The sequence below is a fragment of the Dermacentor variabilis genome, chromosome 5 (genome assembly GCF_050947875.1).
Source record: "Dermacentor variabilis isolate Ectoservices chromosome 5, ASM5094787v1, whole genome shotgun sequence".
Classification (NCBI taxonomy): Eukaryota; Metazoa; Arthropoda; class Arachnida; order Ixodida; family Ixodidae; genus Dermacentor; species Dermacentor variabilis.
In genome coordinates this window covers 145,817,131-145,838,754 of record NC_134572.1, presented here as the reverse complement: position 1 = coordinate 145,838,754, position 21,624 = coordinate 145,817,131, and the positions used below count along the sequence as shown (strand labels likewise).

The 21,624-nt window shown below is 50.0% G+C and overlaps 1 long non-coding RNA gene across 1 annotated transcript in view; it reads left to right on the top strand.

The window, feature by feature from the left end:
- LOC142581992 (uncharacterized) overlaps positions 1-21,624 on the top strand; it is a 137,773-nt gene that overhangs the window by 76,064 nt on the left and 40,085 nt on the right. The window contains exon 2 of the long non-coding RNA XR_012828344.1: positions 1,313-1,347. This is a non-coding gene — a long non-coding RNA (uncharacterized LOC142581992). The remainder of the gene's footprint in view (positions 1-1,312; positions 1,348-21,624) is intronic.

The following is a 21,624-nucleotide window of genomic DNA, read 5'->3' as shown; positions in this document are numbered from 1 at the left end:
TCATGCGCTCACTTAGAATGCAGTATAACATATCCCAATGGCATGCGGACTGATGTGAACTGGTAGTGTGAAGTAGAGAGAGTAATGATGTATAGAAATAATGTATAAAAATGCGAGTTGGTTCCGCATAACTACTGCCAGCTCCCCTAACCGGAGGCAAAAAACGCAAGAAGACACGCGAGAAGCTGTCCGCGTCTTCGAGGACAGCGCCTGTTCTCACATTCTTGTGCGTTTTGTCTCCATTTTTGCACTGGTCGTAATAACGATAACCAGGGGTGGTTCTGCTTGGCTGCCCTTGTCGGTTGGAGATGGCTAAGAGATAAAAAAAGGAAATGGGAGATTAGAAAGTCCCGAGTTTCGTTAAGTGCGCACGCAGTCCGGGGTTATAGCGTGCAGACTTTACAAAGCCTGTTACTTAAGCCTGTAGACCTTACTAACTGGAGCAGCTCAGTTATGGTGTTCTACATGGCGTACCTTTCGGAGCTCTGACCCAGAAACTTCTGACCTCATAAGGGATGTTTGCTCAGTTGGTCATTCACTTTCCAGAACTTGCCTTTCCGTACGATTTGCTAACGTGTCGCATTGAGAACACGTCGAATATTGTACACATTCGCGGAATTTTCTGCACCATTCTACATTTTCTGTACCATTGAAATGGTTAGAAATCATTTGCCTATCAAAACAAGCAAAATCTCCCACGATTACACGCTTCACATACGGGCCTAATATGAAATAACAAGGACGGGCGCTATTTCCTGAGAGTGTAGTCTTTCAAGTTATTGTTGGAGGAAATTCGGCATATAATAAAAGTGTCTCACAACCCTAAAGCATGTGTAAATTACGATATGGTCACACGATGCTTCTTGAAAAGCTCGATGACTCTTCACGTTAACTTGTCTTACTTTTTGCTTTGCGTTCTACACGGGTTTGCGTTGCATTCTTGCACTTCTGGTGGCTTCCGTCCACTCTTATCATAAGTACGTCATGATTTATTTTAATTTGATTGGCTGCACGTTTGTTTCTTTCGTAGCCCGTTTCATACAACAATATTCCAACGATTATGAATTCTGCGCATTGATCTCTGTGTTTGTGTACACGTTTGCAAACAGATATAAAGGATACAACATTTTATGATTATCGCGTTTATCTGTGAAGCTCTGTGATAGTTTAGTCTGCAGTGAGTGTTCGGCAACCTTTAAATTGTTTGCATGATTTTTGCCCCCTTGAATTTGTTGTTGTTCTCACGAGTGAATTGAGCTGCTTATATGCTAACGTGCCTCTTTCTTATTTTTTTTTCTCTTGGCCATTGCAGCACGCAAGACGGGAATCCACAGGTCGCTTAAACTTGTAAGTTTGCCCATATGCTCATCTGTCGTTTACGCTATAGGAGAGATTCATGTAAACCAGTCGCACTTAACCAACTCTCTTGTCTATTTTTGTCGTGAAGACAAACGGATTGTTCTTTCACGGCGTCTCGCGCCATACGCGTTCAGACGCGGTGCGGCGCGTGCGGTCGCGTTACGACGCGTACGTCTTGTTGGAGTTGTAGCCTGCCCTGCAGAAACTGCCGGCGCAAGCCCGAGTACTCGAATACACCGGCGTGTCCAGTGCAAAACGCGTTCTCGTGTAATTCGGCTATACAGTGAAAACACTATGATCTGTTTAGCCTGTTGTCGTAATGAAACCATGTGTCGATCTTTATTTTACATTCCTCGGTACTTATGGCACTTATGGTGCTGATTGTTGAAATTCGCTGCTTAGTTGTCAGCAGATCACTTATTGTTATTTTCTTTTACTTATGAGCAGTCCGACGAAAGCAGAACAAAGGAAAATGTAATAACGCACGCTGTCATAAGTCGGCAAGATAAACACAACTCAGTCAGAGTCACTCACTGATTATATCGTTTGCTTAAGGCTAACTCGGACTCAGACTCACAATAGTTCTACTTACCCGGCATTACTCAGACTCAGAATCACCGAAATTCTACTCGGCTGAGCTCACTGAGACTCAGACTCACGGGTCGGTCTGATTCTCATTGAATCTGAGGGAATTGACTTATGGCTGAATTTGGTCCACCTATGCAGACTGTAACTTTCAGCTATGCTGCACTGGAAAAATGTTTACACCCTTAAGGGTGTTTTCTTGTCGCACTGTTAACACCCTTACCGTTAGAGCCTTATAAAAATTTATAGAGGCCAAAAACGGGGCTCTAACTAGACGTGCGTTGACAAGAGACCTAGTTGACATCATCATCATCATCATCATCATCAGCCTGGTTACGCCCACTGCAGGGCAAAGGCCTCTCCCATACGTCTCCAACAACCCCGGTCATGTACTAATTGTGGCCATGCCGTCCCTGCAAACTTCTTAATCTCATCCGCCCACCTGACTTTCTGCCGCCCCCTGCTACGCTTCCCTTCCCTTGGGATCCAGTCCGTAACCCTTAATGACCATCGGTTATCTTTCCTCCTCATTACATGTCCTGCCCATGCCCATTTCTTTTTCTTGATTTCAACTAAGATGTCATTAACTCGCGTTTGTTCCCTCACCCAATCTGCTCTTTTCTTATCCCTTAACGTTACACCTATCATTCTTCTTTCCATAGCTCGTTGTGTCGTCCTCAATTTGAGTAGAACCCTTTTCGTAAGCCTCCAGGTTTCTGCCCCGTAGGTGAGTACTGGTAAGACACAGCTATTATATACTTTTTTCTTGAGGGATAATTTTCCACCGGATTAAAAAAAAAAAATAATCCGCGTGTTGATAAAATTGCACAAACAGGCCTGGAGTGTGGCCTGATCCCGGTGACCAGAACCGGTAACGCACTCCCTCACCAGAGCAGGATTGGCCACCCTGGTGCAGTACTTGGCCACAACCTCCTATGAACACAACAATCAAACCTAGTTGACTACTATGTAATTATTAGGACAGCCTTGGTCCACAGAAATATCCGACAGGAGAATATCACAGGGAAAGATATGAAATTTTCCTGTCGGAAATTTCTGTGCGCCCAAGGCTGTCAGAATGATTACATAGTTTTTAGGTACGTCTTTTATTATCGCACGTCTAGTTAGAGCTCCGTTGTCGTCTATAAATTTTTTGTAAGGCCCTAACAGTAAGGGCGTTACCAGTGCGTCAAGAAAACACCCTTAAGGGTGTTAACAGTTTTCACAGTGCACGATGAGCTGAAATCGCGCACCTCCGATCGCTTCCGCGACGAATTCGCAGTAGCGTTCCGCTGCGTTCATTATCAGTGCATGACTTCCGCTCGCCCAATGTCAGCCCTACGATTCTTTCTCGGTTCGCTGTCTCAACAAACCCCGAAAGAAAACAGTAAGTGCTGTCCAGCGCCTTCAAGAAGGAAACCCCAGAGAGTCTTTCAACAGGCAATACTATCGCGTCGCCCTGAGCAGCGGTGAACGTCTCTTTAACGTGGCGTGCCTCGAGAAAGTACATTTTCCTCTTGAGATGCAGTACGTTTCAATTAGCGAGCCCAGCCTCGCGGTTGAGAGGAGAAAGAAAGAAAAAGAAGGTGAAAAGGGGGCAAAGGAAGAGAGACGTCCCGCAACGCGATAAGGGACGATGGATGAGTCTTGTGTTGATGTTGAGCACGAATCTTGTTTATGCATCGGCTGTGTATCGAAATGAACCGATGGGTGGAGCCGTTGTGTAGAGCGGGGACGGCCTTCCCTATCGTTTCGCAATTTCAATCAAGCAGCTCCCGAGCCGTTCGCTGCACAGTGTGTAAAACACGGCAGTAATAAAACGCCCAAGGTCCAGACTAGATAAGGACTCACCATTTTCTTGACGTAACTCCAGACCCGCCCTTGCATTAGGGGGCTCCTCTTCGAAACGCTGCTGCGGGCTTATCGCATTCCCAGGTGCATGGCGGAAAACTTGGGCGGAGGGGGGGGGGGGGGGGGCGGTGAGATTGAAGCTCGCGTCTTACTTTGATGTCATGCTGCGTGTCCCGTTGCCGAAACGCGATTAATTTTGAAGCATGTTTGTTTTAGGCACCGGAGCGAGCAGAAAAGAAAGAACATTTTTTACTGGCGTACATACGTGTTCACCGCTCATCGTAGCTCGCTCGTGCGACCGGAAAATGAGAGTGCTTCGTACTGCTTGACCTTTATCAGACCCTCTGACAATGCGTAGCACTAGATAGAGAGGCTTACAAGCGGACCTTTTTCTAAAGCAGTACAAATTGATGCTAACAACACTGATTTAAGAACTCAGGACACTAGTAAATGTGGGAGCAGCAACAGCAATCGGAAAGATGGAGTGAGAGAGAGAGATAGAGAAAGACACGAAGGAAAAGGCAGCGGTTAACATTAGGATACAAAACTGAGCGAGTTGGTAAGCGTTCATGATATACCTTTGTTTGTGAGCTCTGCACGAGATTTGTGATTGCTGTACAAAGATACATTAAATCATGGGGTTTTACAGGCCGAAACCACTTTCTGATTATGAGGCCCGTCATAGTGCTGGACTCCGGAAATTTCGACTACCTGGGGTCCTTTAACGTGCACCTAAATCTAAGTACACGGGTGTTTTCTCATTTCGCGCTCCATGGAAATGCGGCCGCCGTGGCCGGGATTATATACCGCGACCTGGTTGCTTAGCAGCACAACACCATGGCCGCTAAGCCACCGCAGCGGCTGAAAGGGCAAGAAAAGGAACAACAAATGATGCGTGTCCACACAAATAACAACGTTCAGCGCGGTCTCAAAGGCGGTCGCAGTCTTTCGTCTCAAAAGTGCAGCAGTGTTCTTGGGGCCCCAAGAGCAGATGACGGTCGGGGCTATAGTATCAGTATTTTTACTTCTCAGAACGCTTTGTCGTCCAGTCGGCTTAAAGCGCCGCGCAATGTCCATCTGTTTTGGTAAAACAAAGGAATTATATAAAGATATGTCGTATGGTTTCGTCGCAAACGCCACACTATAGCACTGCCCATCATGCCGGGCGGTAGCAGAAGGCGTAATGAAGGGTCGAGGGAAGTGCAGTGGGGATTCAGCACATTCCGGCGAATTTCGAAGAGTCTTATGTACAGTCGGACAGTCGGCGTCGCGCTTGTGTAGAGCGCGGGAACGGTGGCCGCCGGATTGCTCCGCAGCCAGCCAGCGACGTCTAACGGTAGTGGCTGGGCGCGAGATTATATGCGTCGGCCGCCCGTGCCTAGACACTCATCTCAAGCCCAGCCGTTAGACGTCGCTGGCCGCCTCCAAAGCGGTCCGGCGGCCGCCGTTCCCGCGCTCTACACAAGGGTGACGCCGACTGTACTTCCAAGGAACGAGTAGGCGAAGTTAATTGCGGCGTTGCACCAGCCCTTGACAATTGGCGCAGGTACGCGCTGGACTTGTTCGTGCGCGGTACGTGCTACTTCTTCAACTATTTTGTTGTCGATGGTGCCGCAATGACCCGGCGTCGACTGAGATTTGGTCATATCGCCCGTTTCCAACCGCGTGGCGGTGAGATTCTTACTCGCGAATGTAATTATACTAACACCAATAGCTGTGACTCAATGAGCTTGTGACCGCGTATCCAGCGCTCGTCGTGAAGCATCATTGTGTTTTCGGAAATGCATCAGTCGCATTTTGCCTCGCGCGCGTTTCTGCAGCTTGACTGATTATTTCGAGTGCCACTGTGGTCAGTACAGGGACTTCGCTAATCTTTCCTGAGAAGTCCAGGAGTGCTCTCACGCGCCGATAGCTGTTCAGAGTTGCGGACAATGGAAAAGGAGGTTATGTAAAGATACGTACGTGTGCGTTATTCACAATGGTCGCCCGAGAGAACTTGGCCCAGATAACTGTAGCGCGCAACCGACGTAATAAAACTGACCCTGAAGTTAGCTCGCAGCACGAAAAAGTTCATTCTACTACTTCCCGCGCAGGCGTGTACGATATGCCTATTTAGATCTGCCTCCTACAACCAAACGAGCGCGATAGCGTAATTTGCATAGAGTTCATAGCGCAGACAAACTCCTTCTCATTACACGCGGAACGTGGGCCCGGAACTCGATTATGTTTGTACGGCGCAATCTGCGATTTAAAGTGCGCTCGAAGTCGGCGCTCCTGGACTGTTTTAACTCCAGTCTTAGCGGTACCGCAAAGTAGATTGCAGCCTCCGGGGAATCGCCTTACCTTCAACGTGCGCTCCAGAAGGATGAACTAAGGAAAAAGTATAGAACAAAAGTGTTGCCCAGCCGAGAAAGACTGCACGAGATAACTGCGCACGCTGCTGCTGCTACTGCTTTGGGCAGAACACACGGGGAAGCTCGCGCCCGACATTGCGCAATGACGTAGCGCTTAATGAAAGAGGGAGGGGGGGTAAAAATCCTGCACAGTGCGTGCCTAGGCAATGGAAGGGGGGCGGGGGGAGACGCCATCTCGCGGAATAAAGAGCCCGCTGCCTGTCTGCGGCCGCCCGCGCGCTGCAGAGGCGGCGTTATCGCCCCATAATGCCGTGTTGCTCGACGCGCGCGGCGCGTGGGGAAAGGAGGGTTGTCGTCTGCGCCGCGCCGCAAGCCGCCGACTCGGAAGCGCTCATTAAACACGTCGTCGCGATACGGCGTAGATTAGGCCGCCTATTCAAGCGGCGCCGCCTCGAGAACGCTGGCCGGCGACACTGCGGAGGTGCCGATAAGGAAGAGCCTCCTACCGACGACGCTTCGGACTGCGGCTTCGGCCCCGCTCCCCTTCGCCGCCCGCCTTCCGCTCCTCCTCCCCCGCTTCCCTCCCTCGGCACTTCCCCGCCAAGTCTAAACAGCGCGTGCCCTGGCTTTGCTCGGCTTGGCCCGGCCTGGCCTGGCCTGCAGCACGCACTCCCCTTCATCGCGCACGCGCCGGCGCTATCGGGGTGGGAGGGGGAGGGTTTGGTCCGAGTTAATTAAAAGTTGCAGAATTTACCCAAGTATTCCGAGAGACCTTGGCTGTATCGCCCATCACGCTTTCAGCTTGCACCTTAGCGGCTCTCCCTCTCGCGTTCCTCTCCAGGCTTTCCCTTCCTACCCTACTGAACGGTGCTAACCCTCTCCCACTCACGTCACCTCAGCGTCCCGCGTCCCTCGGTGCCTGCTTCACCGTTCGCCGCGCCTCCTGGCGGCCCCCTTTCAAGTTTTCGCAACCCAGTCGGGCCGAGAGGTGAAAAGTCTGCCGCACGGCTCCGTGGCATCTCGAGTCGGTTCTCCAGCGGTAGCGCTGCGCGGATGGCTTTCCGCCGCGAAATAAATGAACTGTTGGAATGCGCGCGATAGTGGCTGTATGGTATATCTCGGGGTTTATATCGGGGAGCTCGTTTCGTTCTGTTTCTCCCTCGTTTTCCGAGTCTTTCCTGGAACTCCTGGTTTCTGTTACCCGCAGAGCAAATATTGCTCCGGTCGAAGTTCAACTGTGCAAGCCCCTACTCCTGCGCTTCTGCACAATTTCTTTCGTTTGTTTTCTTTTGTCTAGGCCGTCGTCATTACACGAGTCGCAGAGAGGAACCGCAGTTTAAGCTTGTATATTAGGGAAACCTTGCTTTAATCCTAACCAGCCTACTCGTAACTGCTTTAGATTCGTTGTTAAGGGTAGTTTCCTTTAAATCTCTTAATATTTGCTTCGGTGGAATCATGTTATTGGTACTTGCAGTACGCTTCGTTCAAATATTACTACATCTGGCCAAGCACAAAGTTGTCTCTCTCTCTTCTTCTTTTTAATTCTAGCGCAACGTAAGATTAAGGGTATCGCTTTAGTGGCGGATGGGAGACACAAAGCTACGCTATCATAGCAAAAGCTATGATAGCGTATTTGTGCAATAAACGTTTAGGAATCGCGAGTATATTTTGTAGCTCAAGATAGGGTGTTTGGATGCTGACATTTCCGAGACTGTGCGGCCGTACGTAACCACGTGCTCTGTACGCAGGCACGTGCATTTACGTAAAAGTGGCGAGCTTCGCATTTCGTTTTCGCAATGTGTTTTGCGTTCCGAAATCAAAAGTAGTACTCGCGGGGAACGTTCAGCCGTTGTAGATGTGTACAGATGAGTTGCGCGTGCCAGGCATAATTACGACGTGTCTACGGATCGTTTCAAATTGCGCTGAAGTGAAAAAGTAGGCAATGCGACATCATCATGGAAAGCGCGCGGATTCTCGCATTACACGTGAAAGTGATAAGACATTATTTACAAATCCTTTAACTCGGGTAAACTGAGCGACGAGAGTGTGGTAAAGAGGACCAATTAATGGGAAACAGACGCCGCTTGCTGACACGAGGAAAAAGAATACGAAAACCGGCATTCTATCTGCGCGAGTACTTTATTTCACGAAAGAAAGGCGAAAGCCCAACAGCTGCACGTGTTCGTGTTCACCAATGGGGACAGCTCTTGTTGCAATCTCAGGTTGCACTGCGAGCGCGACATGAAGAATTTTAAGTTCTTCTCTGATACCGTCGTCTCCTAGACTTTCGCTCGCTATGTTGCTCTTGCGCGAAGCGCTTAGTGAAATCCTTTTAGGATTAGCTCCTGCCTTCAATAGCGAAATGTAAAGCATATAGAGAAAAGGCGGCGGCCTTTTTGTCGGATCGACAGCCGCCGCCATAAATGTTCACCATTTACGCTGTCGCTGCTCGTAAAAAGCCTTAGTGAAGTGGGACAAGCGTGACACCGTTTGTAACACCGGAGAAGGGGGATTAGAGTATTCAATGCATCGCTGTTTGGCATTCCTTTCTTTTTTCGTTATTTTCTTTCTTTTTGTTGTTTCCTTTTCGTTTGCGCTGGAACTGAACGCACCCCGAGGGCCGTGAGCGTACCCTTAAGAACCACAACCTTGAGCATTCGTGTTTTAAAGATCTCGTAGAATATAGCAAAATGTGTGCCTATACTGGAACCCTAACCGGGTTTTTTTTATTCGGTGAGTGGAAGAGATATTTCAGCAGCAACGTGAAAAGTGGTTGATGGAATGACAAGGGTGCCGCACAAGAGCCTTTAGTCCTCCACTAGCATCATATGATTATGTTGGTGGTGATGATGATGATGACGACGACGATTACGACGATGACGACAAGCTCTTTGACATGTGCCATGTTTTACGAAAACGCATCGGCTCAGCATCTTAACGGCGAAGTCGTGGCAGTGTCCGCATTGTCTTTTCTTCGTACAGTGGGGTGAGCAGCGAACACTTCCGTGGCGTCACCACGTTCTCACCTGACGCGCTGAAAGTTGCCGCGATATTTCGCTTCGCGCAGCCCAGGGTTTAGGCGTGGCTTCGTTTCACAACTAGCGGAGATTGCTGTGGCGCCCTGGACGAAGTCTCTAACAAGGAAAAGCTGCGCAGTGCGCTGAACAGCTCCCAAGGACAACAAACTGTCGCATTGTGTAATAGAAACGAAGCACAGTGCGCAGAAGTAAGCTGCATGGGCGTCTACTCAAAGCTGAGGTGGTGTGATTGAACAAAAGATTACCCTGCGCCCATTATCTTGTCTTGCTATTGAGCCACACAACGATACCCGCACACTACTATAGCGAGCAGTCAACTGTTCCTCGTCACAAGCTGCCGCAAGCAAAGAACCTTACGTAGATAACGAAATAACTCTGCTACTTAAGGCAGAACACATTACGCTTGTACGGGTAGACGCCGTTCGTATTAAAAAGATATCTACATGCGTATTCGCTAGGTACGTACAGGACGTCCGAGTGGCGGCTGTGTGATTTGGAACAGGGACAGTTCCGGATGGGAGGCGTTCGAGGAAGAACAAGACGGCGTTGTCCTCTTTTCTGCCCTCTGCTCGTTCAATTACACGCCTCGCCAGCAGTTCCACACTAGAAGACGCCTAATTAAACTTTTATGTTAGGTCGGGCCCCACCCTAAGTTGATTGTGTTCGGGCCTGTCGGTCTGCGTCCGCTTCGTTAGTGCTCCTCCAGTTCGAGTCGGGAAGGCGACAGGGCCGAGCCAGGCGCTAGCGTGGAAGATGCGGGAGGGAAACGGCAAGGGAACAGGACGGGAGGAGGTCGACAGGCTGGAAAAGACGGCAGCAGCCGCCTCTCGGGCCGGGCCACCTGCACCCGGGGATTCCTGGACAACCGAGCACCGAGTCCATCGGCGCCGCAAGCGGGGGCGTCGTTGTGAAGGAGGTCTTCGACACGGACGGCGCGCGACCAGCGCGGACCGAATCGACCAGACAGATGATCCTCAGAGGCAGCAGCGGATCATTAGTTGAGGATTAAAGGCGCGTTCTCTCTCTCTCTCTCTCTCTTGCCTTCTCCCCCAAAACACCTCCCCGACATTTCCCTCCGTCGCTTCGTTTCTCCCGTAAAACCCTGTGTTGTGACAGCCTTTAGCTCCCCAAGATAAGCTCTGCTGAATGAGAAGAAAACAAGGCAGACGAAGAAAGCGAGACAAGTTGCCGGCCAACGAAAGTCCGTGAAATAAAAGTCAACCCCGGGTGCCGGGCGCCCCCGAGCTGAGCTGCTAAGACGGTCGGGAGAAAAGAAGCTTGACTCTTGGCTCCTCCTGAAGCTCGCGGGAAGAAGCACACACACCCTGTGGGTGGCTCTGTTCTGCTTCTGCGAGGATTTCGAAGGGCAAAACTGTGTGCGCGCTTTGGGTTACACAAGCGAAGCCGGGCGCCGCTGCAGTTTAGCGCCGAAAGGAGGTGTAACAAGCTTCCGCAGGAAAGCAGATTTGAGCGACCGTAACGACGGATTTTTACAAGTTGACGCGCAATTGGCCCAAAGGAGCACCCGCCTTTCGACCCCTCTTGTGCTCGAGAACAGAACACGGTCGTGTTTTGACACGCTTGTGCGCGTGTCTCTTGCGTGAGTGTTTGCGCCGTGTGCTTTGTGGATGGCAGTAGTTTTCTGCTAAGGCTGCTCCTACAGCGCTCTCATCTGTTTCTTTCTCTTGACAGTGGACTGCGAGAAGTCCGTGGCTTAAGTAGTTTAACGGAATTGGCCAGTTCCTTTATGTGAGAGAAACGACGCGACAGAAGAAAGCGAGCGCTGTATAAGGGGAAAGGCGGGAAATGCCGACGTCTCAAAAATATATACCGACTATATATAATTCGGCTATGCCGCTACACCGCAGCGCCAACACGCTAGTTTGACGTCATAAATTTCGAAGTATTTCGATGATTTCTAGCCAGATTTTCTGTCCGGAAAAAAAGTGCTCAAAGATCAGTAGCTAAATCTAGTTCATTTATACTTCGATGTGTAATACTCGTTTTTCGATAGACTAATTAACAAGTCTCGAGCAGGTTCTTTCCGAATTTCATGATGTCACGAGGAACTTTAAGCCAATGAAAGTTTGAAGCTTTTATGGCGCTGGAACTTCGAACCAGTTTTTCTTTTTTTTTTCGCGCTTTATCTTGTTATCTATCTAGTTTTTTTATCTATCTCTAGTTTATCTATCTATCTAGTCTTGGTAGACTCCGATAGAGATACGATTGAAGGTTCTAGTTTGTCAGGAGTATAATTATCCAACACGTCTTTACTCGCCGTTCTTTTTTAGTGTTTATTTGGCGACAGTTTCTCATTCTTACATCCACGTTTAAAGTAACATGTCCGTTTAATATGTAGTCAGTGGCCATGTTCTCCTGGTTAAATTAAAGATTCGCCAGCGTAGATATGGTTTGTGTGAGTTGCACTATGCCTACTGAATGACTCTGCCATGCAGATATATGCTTGCGCACGCGCGCTCCCACAACCACACAAATACGTGCACGTGGGCACGCATTAGTGTACACGCATGTACACACATAAGGAACTACTTAAGGCAGTTTTATCCAGCAAACAATGCGCTGTTTGGTTTCAGGAGCCGACAGCTATGGTTTACACTCATCTAAGTGGCTCGCAGGTGCCGGTGCCGAGGTCATGCTATTCTAGGTTTTAAGTTGCGCACGAACGGTTATTGCTTGCGGGGTATTTTATTACGACGTGTCCGATGCCCGCTCAGCACTATTCCTCGCGCTCCTCTAAAACATCAGTGCTGATGTCTTTGCTAAGGTACTAAACAACAAATGGGGGTTATGGCGGAGACCTCGGGATTTGCAGTTATGGAGCGCTCGGAAAATCGACTTCTTGCATTTGGCTGGGTAAACGTTCCTCGTCGAGTGGGATTCTTCTTTTCTCGGAAAATGAGACTGGGGTGGCTCATGCTTGAAATGTTCAGGCGTAATGTCCTCTCTATCTCATTGCGCAATGACGAATACCAGGTTTTAGATTCTCGATACTGATTTTTGCTTCCTGATGGCATGTCTTATCGGTCCGTAAGGTGATAACGGCGTTTTTCTTTTTTACATGTGCATTGTACTTGATGGCTTCGAATGCCTTGGAATGCCTTCAAATGTCTCAAAGTTATTTATGTGGTAGCACTGCCAAAGAAAAAACGAAAGCCACATGAGAAAGGCACATAATGGGGCCACGAAGCAAGCCAAATATAAACACTGACAGGCACAGAAAAGCTTTCTTGCTCCGTACTGTTTGGGATCGGACTGCTGGTACGATCTGTTGGGAACTCGGCGCTGACGCCCGTGGTTGTACCTGGGTCGCAAGCCCCAAGGGTAGCGTTGGCCTGGCGGCCTGGGGTACAACTGGAAGCATCCGAAGGTCCCGGCAAAGCATGAGTCGACTGGTAACAACAAAACAACTTGTTTATTTTAACATCGCAAAGAGTTGGCGGTCAGGTTGACCGAAGTAGAGAGACGGGAGAGCACTTCACTCAACAGAAGAAATCGGAGCCCTCCCTTTTGGCGTCCGGGGGCAGCTGTTTTTATACTCTCGCAGTTGAGGGCAAGAAGGAACCCCTCAAAAGACGAGCACGTGAATGTACAATGGGCTAATGGTGACGCACACTGTCGTAGCGATGCCGTAGCACCATGACGAGCACGATCTCGTAGCACCCTGTCGAGCACGATCTCGTAGCACCCTGTTGTAGCGCTGCCGGTCGGGCACAATGACTGTAATGAGAGGATGGTCCCTGCTTTGGCATCGCCTGTTTCGGGCACAATGACTGGAATGAGATCCCTGCTTTGGCATCGCCTGTTTCGGGCACAATGACTGGAATGAGATCCCTGCTTTGGCATCGCCTGTTTCGGGCACAATGACTGGAATGCGAGGATGATCCCTAGGCGGTCGCATCGCCGCAGTCGCGCCTGGAAACACCTGGCGATGAGTGTTGCGGCGACGACGATCGGGCCAAAATGTCTGCCGCCCCGCCGCAGTCGCGCCGGCAAAACCACGTGTCGCAGGCGAAACGCAACAGACCGCCCCGCCGGGGGAAGGAGATCCCGATGGACAGGGGACTGCATCCGCTGTCCGGAGGGATGTCGCTCGATGATGCTCATAACCGAAGTCGGGCGTCCCTCGACGTTTCTTGAGCGCAGCGCACAGAGAAGGCCTCGTTCTCTTGTTCAGGTTCGCACGGGACACTGCAAAGTGACTTCGGGAGAGTTCACATTTTTGTTCTCGTTCCCGGCAAGCGTTAGAACTACGCTGAAACTCAACCGCTCAGTCAGCAAGCACGGCACAACCCTCACTAAGCCCTGCCAGGCTCTTTCCCCTTTTTATACCACTGCCTAGTTCCTTACAGTAGTCTAGCATCACTCAGAACGCGTCCACAAATTGAAAAGTTGCACTAGAAAGCATATCATCACTTTGAAACACTAAACAAAAGCAATATGTTAAAAAAAATCCTGCCTCAGGAAGAAAAACATCAGTAACAAACAATTTTGAGGCTGATTCCTACGTTAGGGGCTTCGACTTAAGCCATCGGCGTTACCGTTGAGACTCCCCTTTTTGTAACGCACCTCAAAGGAATATTGTTGTAAAGCGAGGCTCCAGCGCAGGAGGCGGCCATTTTTGGGAGAGATGGTCTGCAGCCATTGGAGAGGGCAGTGATCCGTCTCAATGATAAACCTCGAGCCGGCTAGATAGCATGACAATTTCTGAACGGCCCACACGAGACACGCACACTCTTTCTCGGTGGCGCTATACGCCTGCTCACGACTGGTCAGCTTACGACTAGCATACAGGACGGGGTGTTCTACTTCTCCATTTTCCCGTTGGCACAGTACAACGCCCATGCCTCGCTCACTAGCATCGCACTGAACAATGAACCCTTTTGTATAGACTGGCGATCGTAGCACAGGCTGGCTTGTTAGGGCACTCTTTAGGGCGCTAAAAGCTCTTTCCTTGGTCTCGTCCCAGACGACTGTTTGAGGCTCTGTCTTTCTTAGAGCATCCGTCAGGGGAGCCGCGATATCAGAGTACCTAGGGATGTACCTCTGATAGTAGCCGGCGACACCCAAGAACGACCGAATATCGGTCTTGGTGCGCGGTTGCGGAAAGTCTCGCACAGCGGCCACTTTTATTTCAGAGGGGCGGCGACGACCCTGACCAATCACGTGACCGAGGTAGACAACCTCGGCCTGTGCTATCTGGCACTTAGGAGCCTTGACTGTCAAGCCCGCTTCGCGCAGGCGGGTTAGCACTGCCCGCAAGTGTGTCATATGCTCAGACCAGGATGCGGAGAATATCGCTACGTCGTCTAGATACGGTAAAGCGAATTCTTGCTGTCCCCGCAACACTTTATCCATGAGACTTGAAAAACAGTATGGCGCGTTCTTCAAACCAAAACTCAACACTTTAGGACGGAATGTTCCCATTGGTGAAATGAACGCCGCATACCTACTAGCCTCTTCTGTAAGTGGAACCTGCCAATAACCCCTGACAAGATCTAGGGTGGAAATAAACTGAGCGCTACTAACTTTCTCAAGGCGCTCCTCGATGTTAGGGATCGGATAAATTTGATCCTTAGTGATGGAATTAAGCCTGCGGTAGTCGACGCAAGGACGAGGTTCCTTGCCCGGTACCTCAACTAAAATCAAAGGGGAGGTATAATCACTCTCACCTGCCTCAATAACACCGAGCTGTAGCATTTTCTTTACCTCAGCCTCCATAATATCGCTCTGGCGGGGTGACACCCGATACGCCTTGGATCGTACTGGCTCTGTGGAGGTAAGTTCTATATCATGAGTAAGTACAGAAGTCCTACCAGGCCTCTCAGAGAACAGACCTTGAAACTCTTGTAATAGCTGGTGTAGTTCGGTTTTCTGCTCGGGCGACAGCGGTGCTTTACTGATAAGGTCACTAATGACTTGACCGGTGTCTTCCCTGTTCGTCACTGAGCCTAGTCCTGGAAGCTCGACCGGAAGCTCTTCAGGAACGTTTACCATCATGCACACCACTGCTTCCTTTTGTCTATAAGGTTTGAGCAGATTACAGTGGTAAACTTGCTGTGCTTTCCGCTTTCCTGGCAGACTTACCACGTAGTTAACGTCCGACAGTTTCTGAACAATTCGTGCTGGGCCCTCCCACTGCACGTCTAGTTTGTTGTTTAGCGATGTGCGCAATATCATGACCTCATCGCCAACCTCAAAACGACGGGCCCTGGCTGTCCGATCATAATAAACCTTGGCCCTCTGCTGGGCCTTTGTCATTGCTTCACCTGACAACTCCTGTGCCCTTCTTAAGCGTTCGAGGAGCTTAAGTACGTACTCCACCACGACTGGGTCGTCGCCCCTACCTTCCCATGATTCTCGAAGCATGCGAAGCGGAGATCGAAGCGAGCGACCGTACACCAGTTCAGCTGGCGAAAACCCCGTAGCCGCATGCGGCGCGGTCCTTAAAGCAAACATCACCCCAGGCAGACACAGCTCCCAGTCAGTTTGATGTTCAAAACACAAGGCTCTCAACACGCGCTTCATGACGGAGTGGAGCTTCTCAACGGAATTCGACTGTGGGTGGTACACTGAGCTGTGTAACAGCTTTACCCCACACCTTTCGAGAAAAGTTGTCGTCAAAGCGCTAGTAAACACTGTGCCCTGATCTGATTGAATTTCTGCAGGAAAACCAACTCGCGCAAATATGGACAGTAGAGCATTGACTATCTCCACTGAGCTGAGTTCTTTAAGCGGCACTGCTTCAGGGAACTTTGTCGCTGGGCAGATCACAGTCAAACTACGCGTGTTCCCCTTTGCTCTCATGGGTGTGAACTTCGGCCTCTCAAACTTCGAGCCAAATTCACCCTTTTGACCGTCCTTAGCTCCGCGAGCTCGACTCGTCACAAACTCCTCGGCTAGCTCAGCGGCTCTAGCCACCGTACTCACGTCTGGCCTATCCAAGACCCAGTATCGCACGTTCTCCGGTAACCGACTATAAAACTGTTCTAGCCCGAAACACTGCAGAACTTTATCGTGGTCACCAAACGCTTTCTCTTCTTTGAGCCACTCCTGCATGTTCGACATAAGCCTATACGCAAACTCTGTATATGACTCACTTCTGCCTTTCTCATTTTCCCGAAACTTCCGACGGAACGCCTCCGCAGACAGCCGGTACTTTTTTAGAAGACTCGATTTCACTGTGTCGAAATCCTCTGCCTCCTCTCTATCCAAGCGAGCGACTACGTCGGCCGCCTCGCCGGGTAACAAAGTGAGCAAGCGCTGTGGCCACGTTTCCCGAGAGAACCCCTGCTTCTCGCACGTTCGCTCAAAGTTAACCAGGAACAAACCAATGTCCTCTCCAAGCTTAAACGGCCGCATCAGGTCAGTCATTTTGAACAATACGCGTTCTCCTGCACCGTGTGCCTGACTTCCATTACGAGCGCGTTCCATTTCTACCTCAAGACGCTTCATTTCCAAAGCGTGTTGACGGTCACGCTCTTGTTGCTCTCGCTCTTTCTGTTCTTTACGTTCACGCTCTTCTTTTTCTTTCTGTTCTTTAAGTTCGCGCTCTTCTTTTTCTTTTTGCTCTTTAAGTTCGCGCTCCTGTCTTTTTGCAGTCTCCCTCTCCTCCATGGTCTCAAGGCATTCCGACAGCTCGTCATCCTCAGCCTCTAACTCAAGAATAGCCTTTATCAGTTCTGGTTTTCTGAGTTTGTCCGAGACATCCAGACCCAACTCTCTTGCAAGCTCCAACAATTTCGGTTTGCGCAACGACTTCAAATCCATGGCTGCTCTGAATGCTGCTTTCTCTACTGCTTACTATTGTCTTGCCGCAACTAACCCGGCAGCAACGACAACCACAATTACCAGCTCTGTTTCTAACACTAACAAAAAGCCTGGCAAAGCTCAGAAGAAGAAAGTCCCGCACTCACCAAACCTCGCAGGCAGGAATTCCGCGCAGTCGTTCCGCTGCAGGCAACCAGTCGTCACACAGGGCTCGTTGCACTGCTCCCGGATCGTCGTTGAGCTGCTCAGCATACAGTCAACTGCATCTCTTTGCTGCTGGCCTCCGTTGTCGCGATCTCACCGCTGGCAGACAGTTGTTTGAAGTCGGAGGCGATCTCACCGCTGCCAACCAGATGTTTGGGATCGGACTGCTGGTACGATCTGTTGGGAACTCGGCGCTGACGCCCGTGGTTGTACCTGGGTCGCAAGCCCCAAGGGTAGCGTTGGCCTGGCGGCCTGGGGTACAACTGGAAGCATCCGAAGGTCCCGGCAAAGCATGAGTCGACTGGTAACAACAAAACAACTTGTTTATTTTAACATCGCAAAGAGTTGGCGGTCAGGTTGACCGAAGTAGAGAGACGGGAGAGCACTTCACTCAACAGAAGAAATCGGAGCCCTCCCTTTTGGCGTCCGGGGGCAGCTGTTTTTATACTCTCGCAGTTGAGGGCAAGAAGGAACCCCTCAAAAGACGAGCACGTGAATGTACAATGGGCTAATGGTGACGCACACTGTCGTAGCGATGCCGTAGCACCATGACGAGCACGATCTCGTAGCACCCTGTCGAGCACGATCTCGTAGCACCCTGTTGTAGCGCTGCCGGTCGGGCACAATGACTGTAATGAGAGGATGGTCCCTGCTTTGGCATCGCCTGTTTCGGGCACAATGACTGGAATGAGATCCCTGCTTTGGCATCGCCTGTTTCGGGCACAATGACTGGAATGAGATCCCTGCTTTGGCATCGCCTGTTTCGGGCACAATGACTGGAATGCGAGGATGATCCCTAGGCGGTCGCATCGCCGCAGTCGCGCCTGGAAACACCTGGCGATGAGTGTTGCGGCGACGACGATCGGGCCAAAATGTCTGCCGCCCCGCCGCAGTCGCGCCGGCAAAACCACGTGTCGCAGGCGAAACGCAACAGTACGCCGTAGCATAAGGCGATACACCAAACTTCGTTCTCGTAGGAATATTGTCGTGAAGATGTCCTTCGACTGCGTAATCCAGCCACGTGGGATAACGTTACATAGACTCAGCTCCCTATAGAACTTCGCATGTGTGGCTTCCAATGTGGTCTACACTAAATATTACCCCTTTACTCGTGCCCACTTACCCAAAGATGCCTCGAGTCATCATTTAGGTTTATTAATTTTTACAATCGCAATATTTAAAAAATATGATTCGAGATAACTTGCCGCGTATTGGAGTCGAACCCACATCGTCAGCATTATGCGTGGAATTTTCTACAGTTTGTAACTTGTCATTTTTTTTTGTCATGTCCACGAAACACTGTAAATATATGTTATATTACCTTGCGTATGATCTCTGTGACGTTTCTTTCAAATAACAGGCCTTGCAAAGAGCACGCTTGACTCGTTCAGCATCCATCGAAATAACCTTTTTATTGCCATCGTGGCAAATTCACTTCCAAGCTTAGACAAGATACCATCTTCGAGCATCGGTAAGATGAACACAATCCAGACTGTTTAGCGGTTACACCATTTGCCCCGGAACGATAAGCGATTTTGTCCTCAAGGCAAAAAAGAAAGGGGCGCTCATGTTTGACCGCCCCTTGTTACACAACCTCATTGCATGTGACCAAGGAGTTTTGGGCATTTCACTCCTCTCAGGGTTAATTGCAGACTCGCCGTAGTGCCCATCAAATCACAGATTTATGCCCTGTAGATCCAATATCTTCGGTTCGGCGTTGATGAGCACCTCAGTGCAATGTTTACGTGCGGCGAATTTCCCTTTTAGACTCAGGCAGGTGAAGCGTAGTGCTTCTTCGTGTGTGATAATGCCTCGCAGCGCACATCACTCCATGATTACGAGCGCAGTCATAAATGCTACAACGCTCGCTTGAATACGCTGACTGCACTTCAGTTTTTTTTTACCTTAAAAGCCCCGTTCGGGGTATTACATTGCGGTTAGCGTGTAGAGTGGTCAACGTCTCAAACAAACGGCTCCTAGATGGCACAAGGCCGGTGCGTTTCGATACATGACCTCGTGCTACCTTGCCCGACTGCCGCAGAATCTACCAGGGATGCTCCCGAGCAAGCCGCGGTGGTTTTGACGTCACCGCTTTCGTCACGCCGCGCTTGACAGTGAACATTTTGGTCCAAGCAGCATGAGGTCATAACGCAGAGTGCACAGGCCTGCATATGAGAGGTGTTTCTCAAACCCGATGATCAGACCGCGCAGTGCCCGGTGGTTTTCGCGTCACCGGTGAAGCGCTAGGGCCGAATGCAGTCATGCCGCGCAGAATGCAGTCATGAAGGGTCGAATGCAGAATGCAGAATGCAGTCATGAAGGGCCGAATGCAGAATACAGAATGCAGTCATGAAGGGCCGAATGCGGTCATGCCGCGCAGAATGCAGTCATGAAGGGCCGAATGCAGAATGCAGAACGCAGTCATGAAGGGCCGAATGCAGTCATGCCGCGCAGAATGCAGTCATGAAGGGCCGAATGCAGAATACAGAATGCAGTCATGAAGGGCCGAATGCAGGCATGCCGCGTTGCAAAGGCTCTCGCTTTCACAGTATATACGACACTGCGTCAGCTCGCGGACTCCAGCGCTTATGGTGCAAAAAAGTATCCGAAGCCATGCGCTCCAAGTAGTTCGTTTGTATCACAGCACTGAGCATGGGAATAACAATCAGGCCGTTACGTTAAAATACAAATGGTAACAGCCTACACAGATTCCGAATGGCATGTTACGGCGGCTGGTCGGTGATACGACATACGTAGAACGGTATGACTTAACGCAGAAGGCGAGGTATATACAGGGCGTGGAAAAGGCCGCGGTATTGATCAGCTGGCCCAGTAAGTGGAAATATTTCACAAATACGGCAGTGTTGTAGAGAAGGTAACGCAGGGAATCGGGGATGGGAAACGGGGGCAGGGGAAGGGGGTTGATGGTAAGGACACGGGTCCCCCCCTCCCCTCCCCCGCCCACCCAAACGCGGAAAAACAGATGCGGAGGCGCGGGAGAGTCATCAATCGGAACAGCGGCTGGGCCGCGCCGCGCGCCAGATCCAGTCCAATCGTGCCGGCGTCGTTAATCAGTGCCAAAGACAAGCGGGGGCGCTACCTGAGAATCTAATTGAAATGGCTCGGCGCGGCGGTTCCTGCGCTACTGTCCAAGCCGCCGGTCGTTCACGCGTCTCATTGGCTTCGCCGACGGACCGGTCTTGTCTCGGCCAGCTTCCACCAGCCTTTCTTTCTTTCTTTCTTTCTTTCTTTCTTTCTTTCTTTCTTTCTTTCTTTCTTTCTTTCTTTCTTTCTTTCTTCTATTTCCTGTATCCGTTGACGCTGCACTGTCGGGACCCTTTCTCTATCGAACTTCTCCGCGCTTCCCGCGCACTTTGTTTTCCGTGCCGAGAGCAATCCACTGACGCGATGGCCTACTCCGCCCCTCGCCTCGGACAGTTACCGCGGTTTCTCTCTCTCTCTTTGTTTCTCTCCCAATAGCCACTTCCTCCTCCTCCTCCTATGTCACTGACACTGCAGATTGCTCGATACGAAAACAATAAATAAGTAAATGAACCTGGGAAAAGAGCGAAAGAAAGGTATTGATACATTGGAATCGCCAAACGCTGCGCTATCCGCATTGCGAGACAATTGGAAGGAGACAGGAGCTAGGAGAAGAGGTGCTTTAAATTGCGAGCCAAGCTACTGTATTCTTCCGTCTTTCCTGTTATCAGCTGCGCTTTTGCGTCGAGCTTTTGGCGAAGCCTTTCCGGTTCCGGATTAAATGTCTGGTCTTACTTGAGAAGAAAATCGTGCGGTCTTCTTATCTTCATCATCATTTTCTTTCTCTCTTTAAGTATTAGTATTGCACACTGGAAACGGCAGGGCACATTCACGGTGGTGTACACTCACTTCTTATACTTTCGAGAACAAACTTTATTTGGCCTTGGCAGTAAATTTCCTGTCGGCTGCGCCTTTTTTCTAAATCTATGCCAGGGAGAGGAAAACCTGGAAATTCGAAACGAAGAGGCAATTTCAAGGCTTTAGTTACGTGATGATTTAATATTGACGCATGGGTCAGCTGACCAATAAACGAAGCAATAAACGAGATTGAAATTTTATCAATTGTCACATTGATAGAGGCGGGCTGGAACGAACGACAGAAATAGGTGTGGTAGTGAGGTAGTAGTGAGTGAGGTGAGGTAGTGGCAAACAGGATATGCGAAACGCGATATCCTATGCACTTGCGTTTTCTCCCTTTCTGGCCTTTTTGCTATAAATTGTCGCTTTTGATTTCGTGGTTTATTGACTTCTTTCTTCCTTCTCCTGTTTCAATCAACTTTCCCCATTCCCCCTTGCAAGGTAGCCTACCCGGCTCAGCCTGGTTAACCTCCCTGTCTTTCCCGTGTGACGTCTCTCTCTCTCTCTCTCTCTCTCTCTCTCTGGCTGATTTGAACGCTCAAAAG